The 23,742-nt window shown below is 36.7% G+C and overlaps 1 pseudogene; it reads left to right on the top strand.

Annotated features, from left to right (window-relative positions):
* LOC120124350 overlaps positions 1-23,443 on the top strand; it is a 44,941-nt pseudogene extending 21,498 nt beyond the window's left edge.
* The last annotated feature ends 299 nt before the right edge of the window (positions 23,444-23,742 follow it).

Genomic DNA, 23,742 nt, shown 5'->3' with positions numbered 1-23,742 from the left:
CCAAAGTTGCTCCAAGCCCAACTGATTGTCCCACGTCTGGCCAAGCCTTTGCTGCCCCCTTATCCGAGTTGGTATAATGAGGATGTTACTTGTGAATATCATGCTGGAGCCCGAGGACACTCCATCGAGAATTGTAGCAACTTCAAGCGACAGGTTCAAGATCTTTTGGCTCATGGAGTTATAGAGGTGGATGCTCAGCAGTTGAAAATTAATTGCCAGAATGAAGTTGATGGGGTTGAAACAAGTGAAGTACATGCCAAATAGAGTGTTGAAAAGGAGAAAAATAAAATCAAGGAAAGCAAGATATGTGAAGCAGAGATAAAGGACTCAACTCTTGAGACCTCTCTGACGCTAAAAAAGAAGATAGAAGTGGGAAGTGACAAGAAGAAAGTTAAAGGAGAGGTAGTCCGAGACTGGCCGCAGAAGATGTCTTGGGAAAATACGACCCTCAAGGTTTTTCAAGTGCCCATTTCTGACTTGTTATCCCCTTTAATCAAGAATCAGTACCTCACTCCAAGGCCATTAAGAATGAAGACTAGCCCATCCGCTTATGGCTACGACCCGAATAGTGCTTATGATTTTCATATGGGGGCATTAGGTCATCCCACTGACAAGTGCATACCGTTGATGGAAGAGATAGAAAATCTCGTTGATAAAGGAATCCTGACACGAGAAATGATCGAGATATGGGGAGAGAATGCGGATGAAAATCCTAATCCAACGGGGCACCCTCCATTCTAGGGAAAGTAGGGCCTTTTGGTTGAACAAGTGAAGGTTGTGCTCCACCACAATCGCATTTCCCATTTGCAACATCATGTTTGAACTTGTTTTTCATCCTTTCTCAGTTTTTTTATAATGATATTTAAATGAACTCATGTTACTTTAATAATGGTGATCATTGAATCAAATTCATGATTTGAAATTCTTTGAATATCAATTGAATTAAAAGCTCTTTAATGGTTAGAGTTATAAATTTTTGACAAAATGGCAAGGTTGAAACCTGATAAAACAAGGACCTTGACCTTATCCCAGAAGATACAATTGAACACCATACCTTTTTATTGCAGGGACCGATATAGCCTTATTCTATCATACTAGAATGAACCATAGGCTTGGTATTCAGGTATGCATATGAGCGGACAACATAGGGCATCTTTTGCGTATGACATTACAAAACTATCTAGACCATACTTTTGTTGACGACGTTCGATGATGATTATGATCTTTACGGATGGAATAATCGAGTTGATGAGTCTAGTTTAGGTCAGTTGCTTGGGAATTGAACTCTAACGATGAGATTTTCTGACTTTCAACAACACCTAGACTATGACAGGTTCTTCTTGACAAGCTTAAGAAATTGGATCCGTATACCCAGATTATAATAGTATATGTATATAATAAAGCTTGAGCTGTCCCTCTAGAGCAATTGGTTAAAAGCCCCGGCTTTATGGATAGAATTCAGCTACCCTGATAAAGATGATTATATTATATGTATACAATAAAGCTGAGCTATTCCGCTAAAGCAATTGGTTATAGAGGAAACTCGAAAGCCCTGGCTTTATGAATAGATTATATTCAAATCATGACCTTGATTGGGTACTTGGCAATTCGGTGTATGCTCCACTGTGATTGTCAAGTCAAAGACTTTGTGATAAGATGAATCCTTCAGCTAGCCCGATAAAGGCAAATTACAATAAAGCTGATTTCAGCTAGCCAGACAATGGCAAATTAAATCAATTTTATAAATAAAGAGTTGCGGAAAAAATTGACTAAGGGAGTTAAGGAACACTTGTTATAGTCAATTTCACACGTGCACTCAGAAATTTCATTTTTAGATCGATATTTATATATTGCCTTGGTTAGAGGAGTCTACGAAGCTTGAACAAATGAAAGATTTCAGAGAACTGAAATAGAATTGTTCAAGAAAGTCTAGTAATTGATTATGCTAGTTGCGTCATTTTGTCCGCATCCGATTAAAATACCAAGCCAAGAAAGAAGGGCATGTTGTGATATTCACAAGGACCGAGAAAGAAATGCAATTTTGGTGGCACAATCATTAGAAAATAGGAAGCCAACTGTAACACCCCCAACCCGTACCCGACCCGGATATGAGTCAGAGATACTACATTGACTTTAAAACACAACTTTTAACAAATAATAGCAAAATATTTGAACTTATATTAAGAAAATACGATAATATACATATTGTAATATAAGTTTACCAAAATATTCAGAGCATACACAACTTAACCCTTTAATTACATGCCAACTGCCATTTACATAACAAAATGACCTACTGATTAAGTTGCTTCTGATCTGGTGGTTGCAGGAGTAATGTTGTCAAGCTGCTTAACCTGTCTCGTCTACTTTCTCGGATCCTACGTGTGAAACACTCACACGCTAAGTCATCGACTTAGTGAGGCAATGTAATAATAATAACAAAGCAATGTAATGACCATGTCATAATGATATGAAATGAGATGCAAACATGTACTTAATCAATGTAGTCTACATCATCAATATCCATACCTGTAAGCATATTACTTTAGCATTCATGAATTTGTATGAATAAGTTTATTGGCCCATGATATCATACTGAGAACCTAAGGTATCTGAGTAATGTGAGGTTGTGCACTATGCTATCACCACAGCTCGTATAAATGCACCGAAGTGCCGCTTAGAATTGCACCGTAGTGCCATATAATGATGTCCATAAGGACCACATATAATTCCTTAAGAATCATATACATATACTAGGGATCAAGTATGTGTCTTTCCAAGACTTCACACATGTTCCACAGAATATATATATATCCCGAAGGACCGCGTAGAATTGCACCGTAGTGCCATATAATGATGTCCATAAGGACCACATAGAATTCCTTAAGAATCATATACATATACTAGGGATCAAGTATGTGTCTTTCAAGACTTCACACATGTTCCAAAGAATATACATATGTCCCGAAGGACCGCGTAGACCCTCTACCCTTGGCATGCCAACTATACCTATAGTTCTCATCTACATAACATGGGCTTTTACATTTCACGTAGTCTATATCGCGTAGACATGTAAATTCTTACCTTTTCACATAGCTCATAACTTTTCCCACATAGTCATGTAATATAATGCATTTTATATGAACTCATGTCATGTCTCATAATACAAAATATGCTCATGTACCAAGATATAAAATCTAGACTTATCACAAGTCTAGAATGGAGTATATTTCTATAATTATGCTATGCATATGCACTCACCTATATTTCTTTGCCTTTTCCTCGATCGATCCTACTTGTAGATTGTTCCCGAACTCGTGTAGGCTCAGTATCTACATAATAATTCAATGATACTTATCAGTATACTAATTAATATATTCTAAACTATCATTCCTTAGACTCATAGAAAAGCCAATTTCATCCTTTAATGAAGGTATGCATCGATGCACTAATTGCATTCGATGTTTCTATTTTAAAAGAGTGCATCGATGCATTACCAATGCATCGATACACCTTCAAATAATTTCTGGGTTTTAAACTTTATGCATCGATGCACTATGAATATGCATCGATGCACTCTGCCCAGAATCCTCTTTTATGCCCAAAAATCCACTCTTTTCAGCTTAATACTTCATATATCATCCTCTTTCTTATTTCTTAACTTGCATACTCTTACTTAAGCTAATTATTATCCATTAAATATTTCTAAAACTTAGAAATCTAATTCTCCATAAAGAATTTAAGAATCTAACCCAAATTTCAACTTGTTCTAATTTCAATTCTATTACCTCATACTTCTTAATTAACTTATTGACAAGTCAAAAATCTTATTCAAACTTCAAAAACTCATTCATATCAAAATTTCATCTAAAAACTCATTTTCCAAATCTATCTCTAAAACACTTATCTTGTTGTTTTAATGTCATATAAGCTTTACTTTAGCTTATATAACATCCAAACTTCAATTTCCAAGCTAAAAATCAAAGAAACTACCAAGGTTCAGATTCTTACCTTTACTTGCAAGCTTCACGTTTGGAGAAGGAAGAGAAGAAGATAAGAAAGAAGGAAGAAGAAATGAGAGGATTCTGGAATACTAATGCCCCACGTGGGTTCTAATATAACCCCATAACATTTTTTTAATTATAATTTTTCCTTACAAATGACCATTTTGTCCTTACATTCATTTCATATTTACTAACCATTATTTTTAAACTATATAATTATTCTACTTTAATCACCAAATGTTGAAACTTTGCAAATTAATCACTAACCCGGCATGGAGGATGTTACAAATCTCCCTCCCTTAAGAAAATTCGTCCTCGAATTTTCAATAAGAAAAGAGATGGGGATACAGATTCCTCATATCCTCCTCACGCTCCCATGTTGCTTCCTCTACTTTGTGATTCCTCCATAAAACTTTAACCAATGGAATAGTCTTATTCCTCAATTGCTTAACCTCATGAGCTAAAATTTGAATCGGTTCTTCCTCATAAGTCAAGTCAGGTCGAATCTCAATCTCTTCTGGTGTCACGATATGAGAGGGATCAGATCTATATCTTCGAAGCATTGAAACGTGAAAGACATCATGTATCTTTTCCATCTCAGGTGGTAAAGTTAGCTGATATGCTACAGGTCCTACTCTCTTCACAATCTCATATGGTCCAATAAACCGAGGACTTAATTTTCCTTTTCAACCAAATCTCAACACCTTATTCCATGGGGACACTTTTAAAAACACTTTATCTCCAACTTGAAATTCAATTTCTTTCCGTTTAAGATCAGAATTGGACTTTTGCCGATCAGAGGCCACTTTGAGGTTATGCTGAATTTCTCGAACTTTCTGTTCTACATCTTGAATTAAATCCGGACCAAGAACACTTCGGTCTTTGAGTTCATACCAATTTAATGGAGTACGACATTTTCTTCCATTTAATACTTCATATGGGGCCATCTTTATACTAGACTGATAACTATTGTTGTAAGCGAACTCTGCCAGCGGTAAATACTTTTCCCATGATCCTTTAAATTCCATTACGCATGCTCTCAACATATCTTCCAATATCTGAATAGTTCTCTTTGATTGCCCATCAGTCTGAGGATGAAAAGCCGTACTAAAGTTTAAACGAGTCCCCAACGCTCCATGCAAAGATTTCCAGAATCTAGAAGTGAATCGAGGGTCTCGATCAGAGACTATGGAAACAGGTACTCCATGCAATCTAATAACTTCTCTAATATACAGCTCTGCATACTTTTCCATAGAGAAATCCGTTCTAACCGGAAGAAAATGCGCTGACTTAGTTAATCGATCAACAATTACCCAGATTGATTCTCTTTTGTTCGGGGTCAAGGGTAACCCCGAAACAAAATCCATCGTAACATTTTCCCATTTCCATTGAGGAATGAAAAGCGGTTGCAATAATCCTGATGGAACTTGATGCTCGGCTTTGACTTGTTGACATATCAAACACTTAGACACAAATTCGGTGATGCTTCGTTTCATCCCTGACCACCAAAATCGATCCTTCAAATCCATATACATCTTGGTTCCACCCGGGTGCATCGTTAACGGACTGCAATGAGCCTCTGATAAAATTTCTTTCTTCAAGTCGTCATTGTCGGGTATTACAATTCTTCCTTTACAATATAGATTTCCATCTGACTTAATCTCAAAGTCTTTAATCTCTTTGTTCTTTACTTGTTCAATTCTTTTCAAACACATTTCATCTTTACTTTGCAATTCTCCTATTCGTTCTAACCATGCTAGTTTAAGGGTTAATTCTGCACAAAGACCACCGTCTCCCGTTAAAGATAATCTTGCATCCATAGCTCGTAAAGCTGCAAACGTCTTTCTACTCAGAGCATTTGCTACCACATTAGCCTTTCCGGGATGATCGTCAATTATCACATCATAATCCTTTAAGAACTCTACCCATCTACGTTGCCTCAAATTCAATTCTTTTTGAGTCATCAGATACTTCATGCTCTTATGATCCGTATATAAGTAACAACGCTCCCCATAAAGATAATGACGCCAAATCCTGAGAGCGAATACTACATCAGCCATTTCTAAATCATGAGTGGGGTAATTCCTTTCATGTGGTTTCAACTGTCTCGATGCATACGCTACCACCTTCCCTTCTTGCATTAATACACACCCCAACCCGTTATGGGATGCGTCACTGTATACTACAAAATTCTTGCCAGATTCCGGTTGAACCAATATCGGAGTTTTCGTCAGAATTCTCTTTAAAGCTTCGAAGCTTTCTTGACATTCAGAAGTCCAAACAAATGGTACGTTCTTTCTCATTAGCTTTGTTAGAGGCAGCACAATCATCGAAAAATTCTTAACGAATCTTCGATAGTAACCGGCAAGTCCAAGAAAACTTCGAACTTCAGACACATTCTTAGGAACTTCCCAATCCATTATAGCTTTAACCTTCTGAGGGTCTACTCTAATCCCAACTGCCGAGATCACATGCCCCAAGAAAATTACTTCCTTTAACCAAAATTCACATTTGGACAATTTCGCATAGAGATTTTTATCCCTGAGAATTTGCAACACTAGCCTCAGATGTGTGATGTGCTCTTCAATAGACTTCGAGTAAACCAGTATGTCATCAATAAAGACAACAACAAACTGGTCCAGATAGGGCTGAAAAATCATGTTCATAAGATCCATGAAAGCGGCAGGTGCATTCGTTACTCCGAATGGCATTACGATGAATTTATAATGACCATATCTCGTTCTGAAAGCTGTCTTCGGAATATCTTTCTCCTGGATCTTCAATTGATGATAACCCGAACGTAGATCGATCTTCGAAAATACCGAAGCTCCTTTTAGTTGATCAAACAAGTCATCAATGCGCGGAAGGGGATACTTGTTCTTGATGGTCACCTTATTAAGCTGTCGATAATCAATACAGAGACGCATTGATCCATCCTTCTTTTTAACAAATAACACCGGAGCTCCCCAAGGTGACACACTTGGTCGAATAAATCCTTTTTCTAACAATTCTCGCAATTGATTCTTTAACTCTTGCAATTCCTTCGGAGCCATCCGATAAGGTGCCATTGCAATTGGAGCGGTTCCTGACATTACATCAATTTGAAATTCTACCTCTCTATCCGGAGGTAATCCTGGCAGTTCAGCAGGAAAAACATCAGGGAACTCTCAAACTATTGGAATCTCCTCTAACCTTTTCTCTTGAGCTCTTGAATCAATCACATTTGCAAGAAAACCCTGACATCCTTGTAGCAATAATTTCTTGGCAGACATCCCTGATATTACATTTGCTAAAGGATTACACATTTCACTGATCACATTAACTTCTATTCCTTCTGGACTCTTCAGGGTTACCTTTTTCAATCTACAGTCGACATTCCCATAATAATGAAACAACCAATCCATTCCCAGAATCACTTCAAACTCGTCAAAGGGTAATTCCATCAGATTAGCAGGGAATTCAATTCCCTGAACCTTTATGGGGCACCCCTTACAGACTTTGTCCACCTGAGTACTATGCCCTAACGGATTAGTTATTATCATCACAATACTCGTAGCTTCTATAGGAATCCTCAACTCCTTTACTAACTTACTTGTAATATAAGAATAATTAGAACCCGGATCAATCAGCACCAATACTAATTTATCATACAACTGAAAAGTACATGCTATAATATCAGGGTCATCACGGTCTTCACTTGTCTTTAGATTGTATACCCGAGCAGTGGATCGAACTTCAGGTTGAGCAGAGAATTCAGACGGGTTCCTTCCTCTGCCTCTTCCTCGTCCTCTTTGTGAGGAAGAACCAACTCTTCCAGATGGTGCAGGCTCACCAACAATCAAAGGACAATCCCGGATAAAATGTTCGGCATCTCCGCATCGAAAACAAGTCCCAGCAGCCATACGACAAGCCCCATAATGGTTTTTCCCACAGTGCTGACACTGTCTCCCTTGACTCGGAGTAGATCTCCCAGCACCAGATTCCACTGACTGCGTCTGTCTAGGTCTTGCCTGACTTGCTCCCCTAGCAGACGATGCAACTGATTCTGATCTAGTTTGTGATCGAAATCCCGAGTCTCTTCCCCTTTTTATTGGTACTGAGCTAGAAGAAGTAGCCGTCCTCTTTGATGTCTAAACTCTTGAGTCCCCAAATCTTTCATTCTGAGCCCTTTCAAGAGCTTTTGCATGATTGATCACCTCCTGGAACGAGGACAAGTTTAATACTATCAACATTTCTTTAAATCTAGGGCGCAAGCCCTCCACGAACCATTCGCAAGCATCTTTTTCAGTAGGCACAAGCTCAGCTGCAAACCTGCTCAGCTTATTAAACTCACATTCGTACTCATATACGGAGCGGCTCATCTGCTTCAAATTCATAAATTCCTGCTTCATTTGTTGGATAAACTGATCTCCAATATACTTGTTTTTAAATTCTTCTAAAAACAAAGACCATGTCAACTGGTCAGTTGACATCCTCATGGTGACGTTCGTCCACCATATCCTCGCCTGACCCCTCAATAAAGATACAGCTCCATCTAATTTCTCCACTTCGGAACAGTGGAGACCATCTAACATGATTTTCAAATCATTCAACCAAAGATCCGCTGACACTGGACCTTCCTCAGCTTCTCCCTTAAATTCGGGAGCTCCTAAACCTCTCAACTCTTTTGCTACATTAATTCTTTGAGTTAGTGGAGCAGAAGGTTGAAGACGCGTCAGAATAGCGTCTAACGTTCTGAAGAACGTATCTTGATCTTGCACAGGCACTCCTTGAGATGCCTGTTCTTCACCTTGCCTGGCCAGGGCAGGTGAATTACTGCTTTCAGCATGCCTATCTTCTCCCGCTTCACTTCGGGAGCTATTATGTCCGGACATCTAATAAGAATAAACACATTGTTCTATTAGCAAAACAGCATACTCATACTATACCAGATCAGAAGTTCTCACTATTTGTTGGCATGTATTCCATTTAAAGACTCTATAGACTCTGGTTCATGCCTAGAATCGGCTAAACCATAGCTCTGATACCATTAAATGTAACACCCCTAACCCGTACCCGACCCGGATATGAGTCAGAGATACTACATTGACTTTAAAACACAACTTTTAACAAATGATAGCAAAATATTTGAACTTATATTAAGAAAATACGATAATATACATATTGTAATATAAGTTTACCAAAATATTCAGAGCATACACAACTTAACCCTTTAATTACATGCCAACTGCCATTTACATAACAAAATGACCTACTGATTAAGTTGCTTCTGATCTGGTGGTTGCAGGAGTAATGTTGTCAAGCTGCTTAACCTGTCTCGTCTACTTTCTCGGATCCTACGTGTGAAACACTCACACGCTAAGTCATCGACTTAGTGAGGCAATGTAATAATAATAACAAAGCAATGTAATGACCATGTCATAATGATATGAAATGAGATGCAAACATGTACTTAATCAATGTAGTCTACATCATCAATATCCATACCTGTAAGCATATTACTTTAGCATTCATGAATTTGTATGAATAAGTTTATTGGCCCATGATATCATACTGAGAACCTAAGGTATCTGAGTAATGTGAGGTTGTGCACTATGCTATCACCACAGCTCGTATAAATGCACCGAAGTGCCGCTTAGAATTGCACCGTAGTGCCATATAATGATGTCCATAAGGACCACATAGAATTCCTTAAGAATCATATACATTTATTAGGGATCAAGTATGTGTCTTTCAAGACTTCACACATGTTCCAAAGAATATACATATGTCCCGAAGGACCGCGTAGACCCTCTACCCTTGGCATGCCAACTATACCTATAGTTCTCATCCACATAACTTGGGCTTTTACATTTCACGTAGTCTATATCGCGTAGACATGTAAATTCTTACCTTTTCACATAGCTCATAACTTTTCCCACATAGTCATGTCATATAATGCATTTTATATGAACTCATGTCATGTCTCATAATACAGAATATGCTCATGTACAAAGATATAAAATCTAGACTTATCACAAGTCTAGAATGGAGTATATTTCTATAATTATGCTATGCATATGCACTCACCTATATTTCTTTGCCTTTTCCTCGATCGATCCTACTTGTAGATTGTTCCTGAACTCGTGTAGGCTCAATATCTACATAATAATTCAATGATACTTATCAGTATACTAATTAATATATTCTAAACTATCATTCCTTAGACTCATAGAAAAGCCAATTTCATCCTTTAATGAAGGTATGCATCGATGCACTACTGATGCATCGGTGCATAAAATGCATTCGATGTTGTATTATTACTGGGATGCATCGATGCATGACTTATGCATCGATGCACTAATTGCATTCGATGTTTCTATTTTAAAAGAGTGCATCGATGCATTACCAATACATCGATACACCTTCAAATAATTTTTGGGTTTTAAACTTTATGCATCGATGCACTATGAATATGCATCGATGCACTCTGCCCAGAATCCTCTTTTATGCCCGAAAATCCACTCTTTTCAGCTTAATACTTCATATATCATCCTCTTTCTTATTTCCTAACTTGCATACTCTTACTTAAGCTAATTATTATCCATTAAATATTTCTAAAACTTAGAAATCTAATTCTCCATAAAGAATTTAAGAATCTAACCCAAATTTCAACTTGTTCTAATTTCAATTCTATTACCTCATACTTCTTAATTAACTTATTGACAAGTCAAAAATCTTATTCAAACTTCAAAAACTCATCCATATCAAAATTTCATCTAAAAACTCATTTTCCAAATCTATCTCTAAAACACTTATCTTGTTTTTTTAATGTCATATAAGCTTTCCTTTAGCTTATATAACATCAAAACTTCAATTTCCAAGCTAAAAATCAAAGAAACTACCAAGGTTCAGATTCTTACCTTTACTTGCAAGCTTCACGTTTGGAGAAGGAAGAGAAGAAGATAAGAAAGAAGGAAGAAGAAATGAGAGGATTCTGGAATACTAATGCCCCACGTGGGTTCTAATATAACCCATAACATTTTTTTAATTATAATTTTTCCTTACAAATGACCATTTTGTCCTTACATTCATTTCATATTTACTAACCATTATTTTTAAACTATATAATTATTCTACTTTAATCACCAAATGTTGAAACTTTGCAAATTAATCACTAACCCGGCATGGAGGATGTTACACCAACCTGAAGCCAACTCCTAAACTTTTTGACACCTGTCAAAGAGCTATAACTCTGAAAAATTAAATATTTATTGATTCTTTTGATATTTTTTGAACTCATGTTTATGATTTGATTTGATTGTGAGCCTGAATTAAGGGGTAATATTTTATAAAATTCTTTCATTCTTTGATCCCTAAAATAAGAGAAAGGGGAAAGCATTTTCAAATAGGACATTTCCAAATGTCAAAGGTCCTTGAAGCTGGTGAGGCTCATTTTGCCTCTGTTGTAGAAAAAATAAATGATGCCAGAATAATGAAGTATTTCACAGTATTGAAAGCAAGTGGTATGAGAGATTAGAAGGACTAAAGAATAAAACTTGTGACATTTCCTTGGGATGTTGCCAGTAACCCGTCAAGAAGAAGATGATCTCATCATTCAGAAGAGGCATATCTTACGGCTTGTATAAAAGCACAAGACATTTTGTTAAAAGAATTGATCACTTATTAAGTGTTTCGGGCAACATGAAGAGAAGCCCTCAAGATATTCGGCTATACTGTTATGTAGCGGCACTAGAATTTGAGCATTCAAAGTCAAGAGATTTTGGTACGAAGGGAGCCGTTAATACCCACACTGGGGCATGACTGAACCCCCATCATTTTGAGATGACATGATTCGGACGAAGAAGGCATTGAGAATTAGCCTTACAATTTGAGGTGTTGGGGCATTTTGAAGACTCGTACCAGTAAAAGATTATATTGGGGCATGACTGAACCCACATCATGATGAAATGACAAGATTCAAACCAAGAAGGCTTTGAGAATGAGCCTTACAATTTGAGGTGTTGGGGCATTTTGAAGGCCCGTATCAGAATAAGATAATGTTGCGGCATTAGTGAAGGCATGTTTCAGCCAGAGGTATTAATGTGGGGCATCTTTGGAAGCCAATGAAGACATGTTGAACGATTATTGAATTAAACAAATAATTCCAATGAGATAGAAATGTATGAGTGTTGAAAATGGTGAAACAATGACAGTGGAGTTTACCATATATGATCATTTTGTCCATCATCAGTTGCATTATTCCAGTGATTTCACATGCATTAATGTTGGCGAGCCAAAATATCTCATCTTAATCTCCATTGAGTTTTGGTATCCTTGTAATACCATGCAAAAAAACTCTGAGCGCTTTGTAAAAAGCTTCTCCAATTGAAAGATATGGGCAGAACCCACATGAAAAGATGAATGTGTTAAATATTTTACGAGCCAGTAAATATGATGTTGAATCAATGTTGCGATCATGTGTTGTTTCCATTATCCAAGATGAAGGTTGTCTTACGCAACTCCAAGGTTAAAATGAGAAATGATGTGATGAAAAGGAAATTTGGAGGGGTCCTCTTGGCGTCATGTTTCAAGAGTCAAATCAAAACAGATACAGCTCTCCCTTTAATCTTGGCGGAGTTTGGCAGTCATGTACATAGTCTCCAAAAACGGGGCAACACAATCATGCTTCTGACTATAGCAAGAAGTTGAGAGAAAAAAACACTTTCTCCGAAATAACTATAGATAACAAAGACGACAAGGAGATAAAAGAAGATCAGAGGGCTCGTCAAAAATGCAAGTTGGAAGAGCGTCTAAAGCAAACCATTGAAAGAATGATCAAGTAGAAGAAGATCGAGCTTACAATTCTGGAGCCAAGTGAAGATTGATTCAACATTTATGCATTCATGAGAACATCATTTGCATAAAATAAAATGCATTACACTAATACATTTAATTGCATTCGTGTTCGTGTTTCATGCATAAACACATGGTTTTGACAGACCTTCCAGTGAAAAGAGAAGATGCATGATGTCAAAAGGCCAACAAGTCGAAAGGAAGATTTTAAACCTCGAACGCAAGGAATCGCGTTCAGAGAGGCATACCCTGAAGAATTGAGAGGTCTAATCCACAGAATAAGTATTACTCTAAAGTGATAACCATCAGATATAGAAGAAAAACAGAGATGTTCGTGTATGAAGAGAGGAATCACTCGATTAAAGTGACTTGTACACAAAAGATTGGGGCAAAGCCAAGTCTTCACCAAAGAGTAATGAAGCAAATCCATTTTGAGCCTTCACCAAAGAGTAGTGAAGCAAACCATCTTAAGCCTTTACCGAAGAGTAGTGAAGCATATCCTTTTTAAGCCTTCTCGGAAGAGTGTTGGAGTAAACCATCAGACTATCAGATGTAGGAGAAAAAACAAAATTTCTCGAGTACAAAGAAAAAGAAACGCGCGCGAGGAGTTATTAACCGATTCAATGTCCCAGGAACTGAGGGGTTAAAATAACAGTCAAGTCAATGAAGACTCTCGCATTTAGTTGCTGCGAGACAAGCTCTCACAAGAGAAATGAATTCGAAAAGATTCTCTTAAATTCTAAATTTTTTAGTATAATGATTTTCAAATTTTCAAGCACACATTAATGATTGATAATGTTTGATTTTCAGGTTCGACCTTCGAAACAAATCAAACTTAAGTCTTCACGAGAGAGTAGTGAAGCAAATCATCTAGAAGTCTTCATAAGAAAGTGGTAAAGAAGATGTTCGAGTTTCATACTCCCTAGAGAAAGAAGGAGCGAACCCGTAAGAAGAAGATGTTTGAGTTCCATACTCCCTAGAGAAAGAGGGAGCGAACCCGTAAGAAGAAAATGTTCGAGTTCCATACTCCCTAGAGAAAGAGGGAGCGAACCCGTAAGAAGAAGATGCTCGATTTCTATACTCCCTAGAGAAAGAGGGAGCAAATCCGTAAGAAGAAAATGTTCGAGTTCCATACTCCCTATATAAAGAGGGAGTGAACCTGTAAGAAGAAGACGTTTGAGTTCCATACTCTCTGAAGCAATAGGGAGCGGACACGTTTATTGAAGATCGAGTCTTATACTCTCTGATGGAATAGGGAGCATACACATTTTATTGAAGATCGAGTCCTATACTCTCTGAAGGAATAGGGAGCGGACACGTTTGTTGAAGATCAAGTCCTATACTCTCTGAAGAAAAAGGGAGCAGACTTATCATTTGAAGATTTTTCAAGTTTCATTTATCCCGAAGTAACAGTGGAGTGCTTTAATCTTTTAAAGTTCTTAGGACTGGACAAACTCGATCATCTTTTGATCTTTGCTCTATTCTCGTTATACGACAATGAGCAAAGAGGGGCAGCTGTAGATGCTCGTTTTTGTCCGGGGCCTAACTAGAGCAAATCCGAAGCAACGATGGGCTTAAAGAAAAACCCAAACCATTTAGAAGCCCAAATCCAGCAGAGCATCTTCTATCACATGAAGATTTCATGGAAACCAAAATAACTATAGGAAGTTAATAAGCAGAAAAGAGGGGAGAGAAATATATTAGTTAGATCGTGGGAGGGATACGTGAGCAATGAGAAAACTGTAAGGGTCGGTTTTTAGGTTGTAATTAACCACTAGAATAAAAAGGGGGGAGAGATGACAAAAAAAAAAGTTTTACAGGGGATTGATAAAAAAAGCTACTGGACATTCACAAAAAACACACAGTAAGAACGGAATGGAGGAATCATTCGAAAGATTATCAAGCATCACAGAACAAAAAGCAAAACGGAGACCATTTTCTGAAGGAGGAAGAACCAGAAAAGTTTTCACACTGAGAGACCGAGAAAAATCAGTTATCACGAGAGGAGGAGAAGCAAAGAACCAGGCTAACTATCAGTAATTCCACACTGTAAACGGAATACGAAAGAAAACAATTGTGTAATCTTATAATTCAAAAACAGATAAAGCAGCAAAGGTACAATTTTTCTGAGGAATTCTTCCTCAATTCCTTTCGTTTTCCATTTCGTTTTTGTTGTCTTTGTGTGTGTGTGCAATTGCTTTGTAAAACTAAAATTTAGAAAAGGATTGGGGACTTACCCAGTTTGTTTAAATATAAAAAAGAGGGGTCTTGTTGACCCCATTTGTTCTCTGTGTGGATTCCATAGTCAAGAAAGAAGTGTAAGGTTTAGTTTAACAATACCAAAATAAAATAAGAAGAGAGGAGTCGATTTACCTAGTGGAAGAGTTGGTCGCCGGAGTTGAAGCTATCGGGGTGGAGAGACTCGAGCGATAGAGGTGGTTGTTTGGCTTCGGTTGAAGTCCAGTAGTAGTCGGGGTTTAGTGTGGTCGCCGTTAAGGGGTCGGTAGGTGGCTATGGTGGTTGAAGTTTCGAGTGTGGGAGAGTGGAGTAAAAACAAATAAAGGTTTTAGGGTTCACGACAATATAAGTTTAGAGAAGAGAGGCAGGGAAAGATGAAGAAGAAAGAGTGAACGGCTGGGTATTTGGTTCTAGCAAATTAACTTAGGTTATATGTTATAACTTTAGGATAAATTAGGTTCTAGTCCCCCAGATTTAGGCTCACTTCTGTTTTAACAAATTACTTATTATTATTATTTTTAAAGTTAAATAGTAAAGTTTTTTGGTTAAATTAGGATTTAGTCATTGTAATAGTTTGGGTTAATTAACTTTTTAGTCACCGTATTATTTAGGTGCATTCTTTTAAAGAAGTTATTTATTTGTTTTAATTTTCTGATTTTTTTTCGGATGTGTAGGCATTATTTATGTAATTTTTTATATTATTTTAGCTTGAGCTGAATAGGATAAATCTTATATCAGACCCTGTTATTTATGTGTATTTTATATTTAGGTCACTAATTTAGTATTTCATGTTTAGGTCACTGATTCATTTCTGATTTATAAATTTAATTTTATGTACATTTAAATTTAGTCATTACATTTATGTATATATACTTTTTAAATTTTTAGTTTAGCATGTTATGTTTTTGTTTTTATATTTGAGTCATATTTGTACATTGTATGTTAGTATGCATGGTTTATGATCTTTAATTAAAATATATGTAATTTCTTGTATGTCACATTGTATGATATTTTTTAATTTTGTTTAATTAATTTTTGGCATGACATACTTTTTGCATAATTTGCATGATAGCCTCACGTGCATAACTCGACCTATTATATAATCGGACTAATGGTAATACCCTTTTAATTTAAAATTGTCTTGAGCGGCTTGTCTTAACTGATTAGAGAGTCGTTTTGACCATTTTAAATTAAAAGCGTATCCCAGAAGTGAAACCAAAAAAATTGATTCGTCATTTAAAATTTGGGAACGAAAGAAAAGGAAATGTTCTTTTATTTAAATTTATCGAGAAAAGGTTGTTATAGCTTTTAAGATCTGGTATCGATATTTGTAAATAATCGAACATTCTTTATCTTTCTAAAACGACTAAGTAATTTTAATTTAATTTATTTGAGTGCTTTTGAATATTGTAAAATTCATATTTGTTGTTTTATGGGATTAAAAGTCAAATTAAATTTGAATTTGTAAAGTTCATTGCAAAGACGTTAATTAATCAGTTAGGTACCGATTTAGGTCGCTGTGGGGGTGCTAATCCTTCCCCGCACGTAACCGACTCCCGAACTCGGATTTGGATAACGCATACCTTAATTTGTTGTTTTAATTAAAATTAATTTTTATTTAAAATAACAAACATTTTTGGGTGCCCAATCACACCCTAATCAAAGATTGGTGGCGACTCTTTGAACCGTATTTTTTTTATCGTAAAGGAAATCCAAATTTTTTCGAAACGAAAGGTTTTTAAATCGCATTTGTTTTTAAATTAAAAGTCAATTGAAAGAGATAATTCAAAAATTGATTTGGTTTTCAAAATCTCACCTTTTACAAAAAAATCGTTTCGACAATGATGATATAGATGAAATTCCCTCAAATGTGACACAAACTGACCCTCCAGCACATATGTATAAAGCTGATTATGGTGGAATGTACGGGCCAGAATTTGCGGATATGCCTCATCTCGGTGATTATGGATATTACTCATCAATAAATAATGGTGAGTTATCTTTAGGCATGGAGTTTTCAAGCAAAGAAGAAGCGATGATGACTATAAAAAATTACAATATTCGTAATTTTGTTCAATCTAGAGTCGACCGCTCCACGATAGAAAAATATGTATGCCACTGTGCCCGAAGCGAAAACGAATGCAATTGGATGGTTTGTGTATCGAAGAGGAAGAGGAAAAACAATATATGGGAACTAATAGTATACAACTGTCCTCGCACATCTGGTGCTGTGACGGTGAACGTCTCTGTCAACGTCACTAAAAGATTCGTCCTCGTGTATCATCGGAAAGCATAAACGATTTCCCGTTGCTATTGAACCACTCATAATAATCATCACCAACCGTTAAAAGGTCATCATAAATGGGCTCTCAATGGGGAAGGCGCCGATGTCGATCCTCTCAACACGACCCACTCATGATGCATCACCGGCCAATATGTATCCGACTTGCCGCGTCGATCTGTTCTATGCAACTCGTCCATGTTGGAGGTGCTTCCGGAATTGGTTGAAAACAACCAAATTACCGGAGCACGCGATCAGTGGAGTGCCACTCGACGATCGTATAACAGATCAAAGGGACCATCGCTATCCAAACATCTAATAAGCCCATCAACTCAGGTGGGATATACGTCCTCACATCATTATTAGAATATGATACTCATTCAAACTAAAACAAATATATATAATTTTTATCAAAATAATAATTTAATTATATAACTATAATCTAAAATCGATTTTTAAACATTAAAATGCATACATGTGTGTCAGCCTTTTGATCGATTAGTACCCTCATTTTTTCTAAATCATCAGGTAACTCTTGGTGATTTTTCCTGTCAGTAGATCACCTATTAAAGGAAAAAAATTATTATACATTGTATAAAATGATTAAAATACGAAATCAGTTTTATAACTATCTCAATAGTAGAGAAAATACGAACGGGTTCTTCACAACGGGACATAAAAAGGACAATCGATACCATGCCCAAGACTGCAGCAGAAGGAGACATCCGCCGATAACATTTTTAATGCAGTCAGTTGCTCGACACATATCCCTATACATGAAAGCCAAAACTACCGAGCCCCAACTGAGTGATCTGGCCAGATAAAAGTCGCCAAGATGTCGCAACCACATACAGTGAACTTGGTTGCGCGATTTGTCCGGCATCAGCAACCCTCCTATCAGTTGCAGTATGCCTGCCTGTGCATACATTTTAACTTCATCATCAGAGGCGTCCTCGCTCAACTCCCGAAAATTGACATCTAACCAATTTAACGGTATCTGATCACCGTTAAAATTTTTCGAGATACATCATAGGTAATCCCGACACAAAGTAGTCCAGGAACTGTGCACCATCCCTTATCATATTTCCATCCACCGGAAGCCCCAAGTGCATAGAAACATCCTCAAGCGTAATCGTGCACTCTCCGCACTAAAGATGGAATGTGTGGGTCTCCGGCCTCCACCGCTCTACTAAGGCATAAATAAGATCTGGTTCTATCTTACAGTGACCTTCATATCTACCTATGTAACCGAATCCAACCTCTACTAAATACGACCAGACACGGGTAGGTATCGCTAACTTAATGTTCCTAATAAAAAGATCTAATATATAGTTCATCTCCTTAAATATAAATAATTACAAAAATTAATTTTTAAACTAATAATCATGCATTAAATAAATAAATAAATTATTACTAATAATTTAAATTAAATTAAAATGTTAAAATATTATCGTATCAGCAAAATGTCGAGATATATGATTTTCATCTAAGCGAAGTAGATCGCCTTCCATTTTATATATGCAAAAAAATTAATTAAAAAAATATTAAAAATTTTAAATAGCTAAATAAATTACTAATAAAATAATAAATATAATAAAATATACCTTAAAGAGTTATAAGAGAATATAAGAGTATTTGAGAGAAGTTGAGAGGATTTGGTGTGATGAAAGTGATTGAGAATTGAGGTATTTATAGGGAGAGAATAGGGTATGAACGGGCACGGGTAGGTGGGTAATAAAGCAAAGGCGCGCCTTTCTGACGCGGGTCAGAATTAAAGCAAAGGCACCCTTACGACGATTTTTACGGTACGGTACAGGGGTCGCGCCTTTGTTTTAATTATGACACGCGTCAGAAAGGCGCGCCCGCAGTAGCGCGCATTTGCTTTATTACCCACCTACCCACACCTGTTCACACCTCATTCTCTCCCTATAAATACCTTCATTCTCAATCACTTTCATCACACCAAATCCTCTTAACTTCTCTCAAATGCTCTTCTATTCTCTTATAGTTCTTTAAGGTATATTTTATTATAATTATTATTTTATTAGTAATTCATTTAACTATTTAAATTTGTTAATATTTTATTTAATTAATTTTTTTGCATATATAAAATGGAAGGCAGTCTACTTCGCTTGGATGAAAATCATATATCTCGACATTTTGCTGATACGATAACATTTTAAACTATTAGTAATAATTTATTTATTTATTTAATACATGATTATTAGTTTAAAAATTAATTTTTGTAATTATTTATATATTAAGAGAAGGACCGTATATTAGATCTTTTTATTAGGAACCTTAAGTTAGCGATATTTACCCGTGTCTGGCCGTATTTAGCCAAGGTTGGATTCGGTCAAATAGGTAAATATGAAGGCCACTGTAAGATAGAATCAAACCTTATTTCTGCCTTAGTAGAGCGGTGGAGGTCGGAGACCCACACATTCCACCTTCCGTGCGAAGAGTGCACGATTACGCTTGAGAATGTTTTTATGCACTTGGGGCTTTCGGTGGATGAAAATGTGATATTAGGGATGGCGCACGGTTCCTGGACTACTTTGTGTCGGGATTATCTAAGACATGTCCCGAAAAATTTTAACGGTGGTCGGATACCGTTAAATTGTTTAGATACCAATTTTCAGGAGTTAGGCGAGGACGCCTCTGATGATGAAGTTAAAATGTATGCACGGGCATGCATACTGCAGCTGATAGGAGGGTTGCTGATGCCAGACAAATCGCGCATCCAAGTTCATTATATGTGGTTGCGACATCCTGACGACTTTCATTTTGTCGGATCACTCAGTTGGGGCTCGGCAGTTTTGGCTTTCTTGTATAGGGAGATGTGTCGAGCGACTGACTACAGGAAAAATGCTATCTGCAGATGTCTCCTTCTGCTGCAGTCTTGGGCATGGTATCGATTGCCCTTTTTATGTCCCGTTGTGAAGAACTTGTTCGTATTTCCGCTACTATTGAGGTAATTATAAAACTGATTTCGTATATTAATCATTTTATACAGTGTATAATAATTTTTTTCCTTAAATAAGTGATCTACTGACAGGAAAAATCATCAGGAGCTACCTGATGATATAGAAAAAATGAGGGAGTTAATTGATCAGAAGGTTGGCACACAGGTATACATTTTAATGTTTAAAAATTGATTTTAGATTATAGTTATATAATTATATTATTATTTTGATAAAAATTATATATTTTTTTAGTTTGAATGGGTGTCATATTCTAATGAGGATGTGCATCCCTGAGTTGAGGGATTCATCATATGTTTGGATAGCGATGGTCCCTTTGATCTGTTATACGATCGTCGAGTGGCACTCCACTGATCGCGTGCTACAGTAATTTGGTTGTTTTCAACCAATTCCGGAAGCACCTCGCAATATGGACGAGTTGCATAGAACAGATCGACGCGGCAAGTCGGATACAGATTGGCTGGTGAAGCATCATGAGTGGGTCGTGTTGTGGGAGGATCGACATCGACGCCTTCCCCATAGAGTGTCCATTTATGATGATCTTTTAACGGTTGGTGATGATTATTATGAGTGGTTCAACAGCAACGGGAAACCGTTTATGCTTTTCGATGATACGCGAGGGCGGACCTTTCAGTGAAGTCGACAGAGACGTTCACCGTCACAGCACCAGATGTGCGAGGACAATTGTATATTGTTAGTTCCCATATATTGTTCTTCCTCTTCGATACGCAAACCATCTAATTGCATTCGTTTTCGCTTCGGGCATAGTGGCATACATATTTTTCTGTCGTTGAGCGGTCGACTCTAGATTGAACAGAATTACGGATATTGTAATTTTTTATAGCCATCATCGCTTCTTCTTTGCTTGAAAACTCCATGCCTAAAGATAAGTCACCATTATTTATTGATGAGTAATATCCATAGTCACCGAGATGAGGCATATCCGTAAATTCTGGCCCGTACATTCCACCATAATCAGCTTTATACATATGTGCTGGAGGGTCAGTTTGTGTCACATTTGAGGGAATTTCATCTATATCATCATTGGAGTTGAATTACGGTAATTCTGGGTGAATGAATAGTTCAGTCTCAACACCATCCGCACCAGGCTCACGAAGCGGTTCTTCTGGTGGAGATGATGGTTCTTTCATGCTTTCCACATTTAGGTTGAAAAACCTACTATTTGCACATCTTCCCCTTGAATTAGAAGACATATCGACATTGAAATCGAAAAAACTCGCAGTTGAATGCCTCCTATTGGAGCTTGAAGCCATCTCAATATTAAGGTCAAAAAATTTTGCAGATTAATGTCTTCCCTTGAACTAGACGCGATGTTGCCATACGGATTGTTCGTGGACCCATCTCGGTACATATCGTAAGGAGTTGATGATGAATGTCTCCCCATTGAAGTTGATGTGACGGCACCATGATGCGGATTTTCCATTTTGACATTAAAATTATTACACATTACTATAGTGGGCTGTCAACTTGTTCAGCCAAACCATAGTAAGAGCTTAATGACTGACCCCGAACAACACGCACTTGAACAAACTTTGCATACATCTCAATATCGGTGTCTGAATAATTACTTTGAGAATCAACCATCATTTCAACATTATCATTATTCGATATTTCGAACGTTGTATAAGTTAATGGCAACAATGATGTTGGAAATCTGTACTGCAACGACGACATTCTTCTACTACTTCCAACATGAACCTTCCTCGAAATCTTCGTTATCAGCTCCTCAAGAATTGTTTCTCTTGAATGATATTTTAACACGCTCATTTGATACGAAAATAACGCTGGTTTCATCTTCTCGAATTTCTCTATCATAATAAACAATAGCTGAAAGTCGCGCCATTCCTAGAGTTTAAAAGTGCGACAATATTATATCTGCAAAAAAAACTGAAACAAACCTAATTAAATAAATAATATATGAACGAAAATATAACACAATAAATTTTTTACACATAAACGTAAATAATATAAATTTATATTATTACTTGCACCGCAAAAATATTTCGACGTAATCTCCCGCTTTCCAATTTTACAACCACAGAAATTAATTGAAAACAATTAATATAATATTTTTTTTCAAATAATCATAATAAACAATAAGTATAATAAAAAAATTATAACAAAATTACCTTATAACGAAAAATCGAACAAACTTTTGAATCAAATATAAGATGATTGACAGGTGTTATTTACTGGTTGAGAGAATTGTTGTACTAATTTTTCGGTTGAGAGGAAGCTGTGAGAGAGTTTACGGGAGAGAGGGGTATTTATAGCCGAGAAGAGTTACTGTAATTATATAAGGTGTGGTACATGCGCCGCGCCTTACATAATTGTATCAGAGTTAAAGCAAAGGGTGTTAGATCGGGAAATATAGTCTGAACGGTATCTGACAAGGAAAATAAGAGGGTAAGGATGATTTATCGGGAAAATCGCCCTTATTTACTGCTTTCTGAATATTATGCTCCTTTTTTCTGTATATATCAGAGAAACTTTTTGCTCCATTTTTCTATTTCAAGACTCGAGTGCTATCGGCGAAACTTCATTATCAATCAATATTTCGGAGCTCCTACCTGATATGTTGCATGTTTACTCTCTTGCTGTCTGACGTCCTTATGATCAAACTACAACTTGCTAGATTTTCAATATTTGTTACAAAACTAGTCATTTTTCTTGGAAATGAAGCATTTGATTGATCACATTGCAAACCCTTTTGCACTGGGTTTGAAATTCATGTCGCAGTATGCAAAAGGTTTTTATCTTTAGTAGTGGCACCATGCATGGTTCCTTAAATAATTTGCAGGTGGCTGCATTTTTCTTTCTCATTAACCATTTGATGCCTAGTGACACAGACATTTTTATAATTCTGTTTCAGTGTCCGGATTATTTCGTCGTAGGTTATGGGATGGACTTTGCAGAACTATATAGGAACCTGCCTTATATTGGTGTCTTGAAGCCGGAACACTACAAGTGATTCGATATATCTATGGAACTTTTAGTAGATATATTTCAGGTCATAGGTGAAGAATTTTTTTGAAGTTTTTAGAATTGTAAACCACTGTTATTAATTTGGGGTTAAGATTTTTTTGCCATTACTTGCTTTAGAAGACAAATATATTGCTTTTGGCGTGGACCATTAATTTTTGTAGCCGGGGCCTCGGCAGTGTATCGACGGTCCATTTTTGATGATGCCGACGGTCCTCGAAGAAAGGGTTTTGGCGGATGGAGAAGCAAAAGCAAGGAGCAAATTTTTTTTTATTTAAAGAAGTCTCCATGGAAATTTCACTCGAACAATTGGGTTCTGTTTGGTTCTTAACTATTAGATTAATAAATTTTCCATTCTCCGTAGCAAAGAGCCATTTTTTTATTCAAAGTAGAAAAT

This window comes from Hibiscus syriacus, unplaced genomic scaffold, assembly GCF_006381635.1.
Source record: "Hibiscus syriacus cultivar Baekdansim isolate YM2019G1 unplaced genomic scaffold, ASM638163v2 tig00110418_pilon, whole genome shotgun sequence".
Classification (NCBI taxonomy): Eukaryota; Viridiplantae; Streptophyta; class Magnoliopsida; order Malvales; family Malvaceae; genus Hibiscus; species Hibiscus syriacus.
Note: the sequence above shows the minus strand (reverse complement) of the source record. Positions and strands in the feature narration are given on the sequence as shown.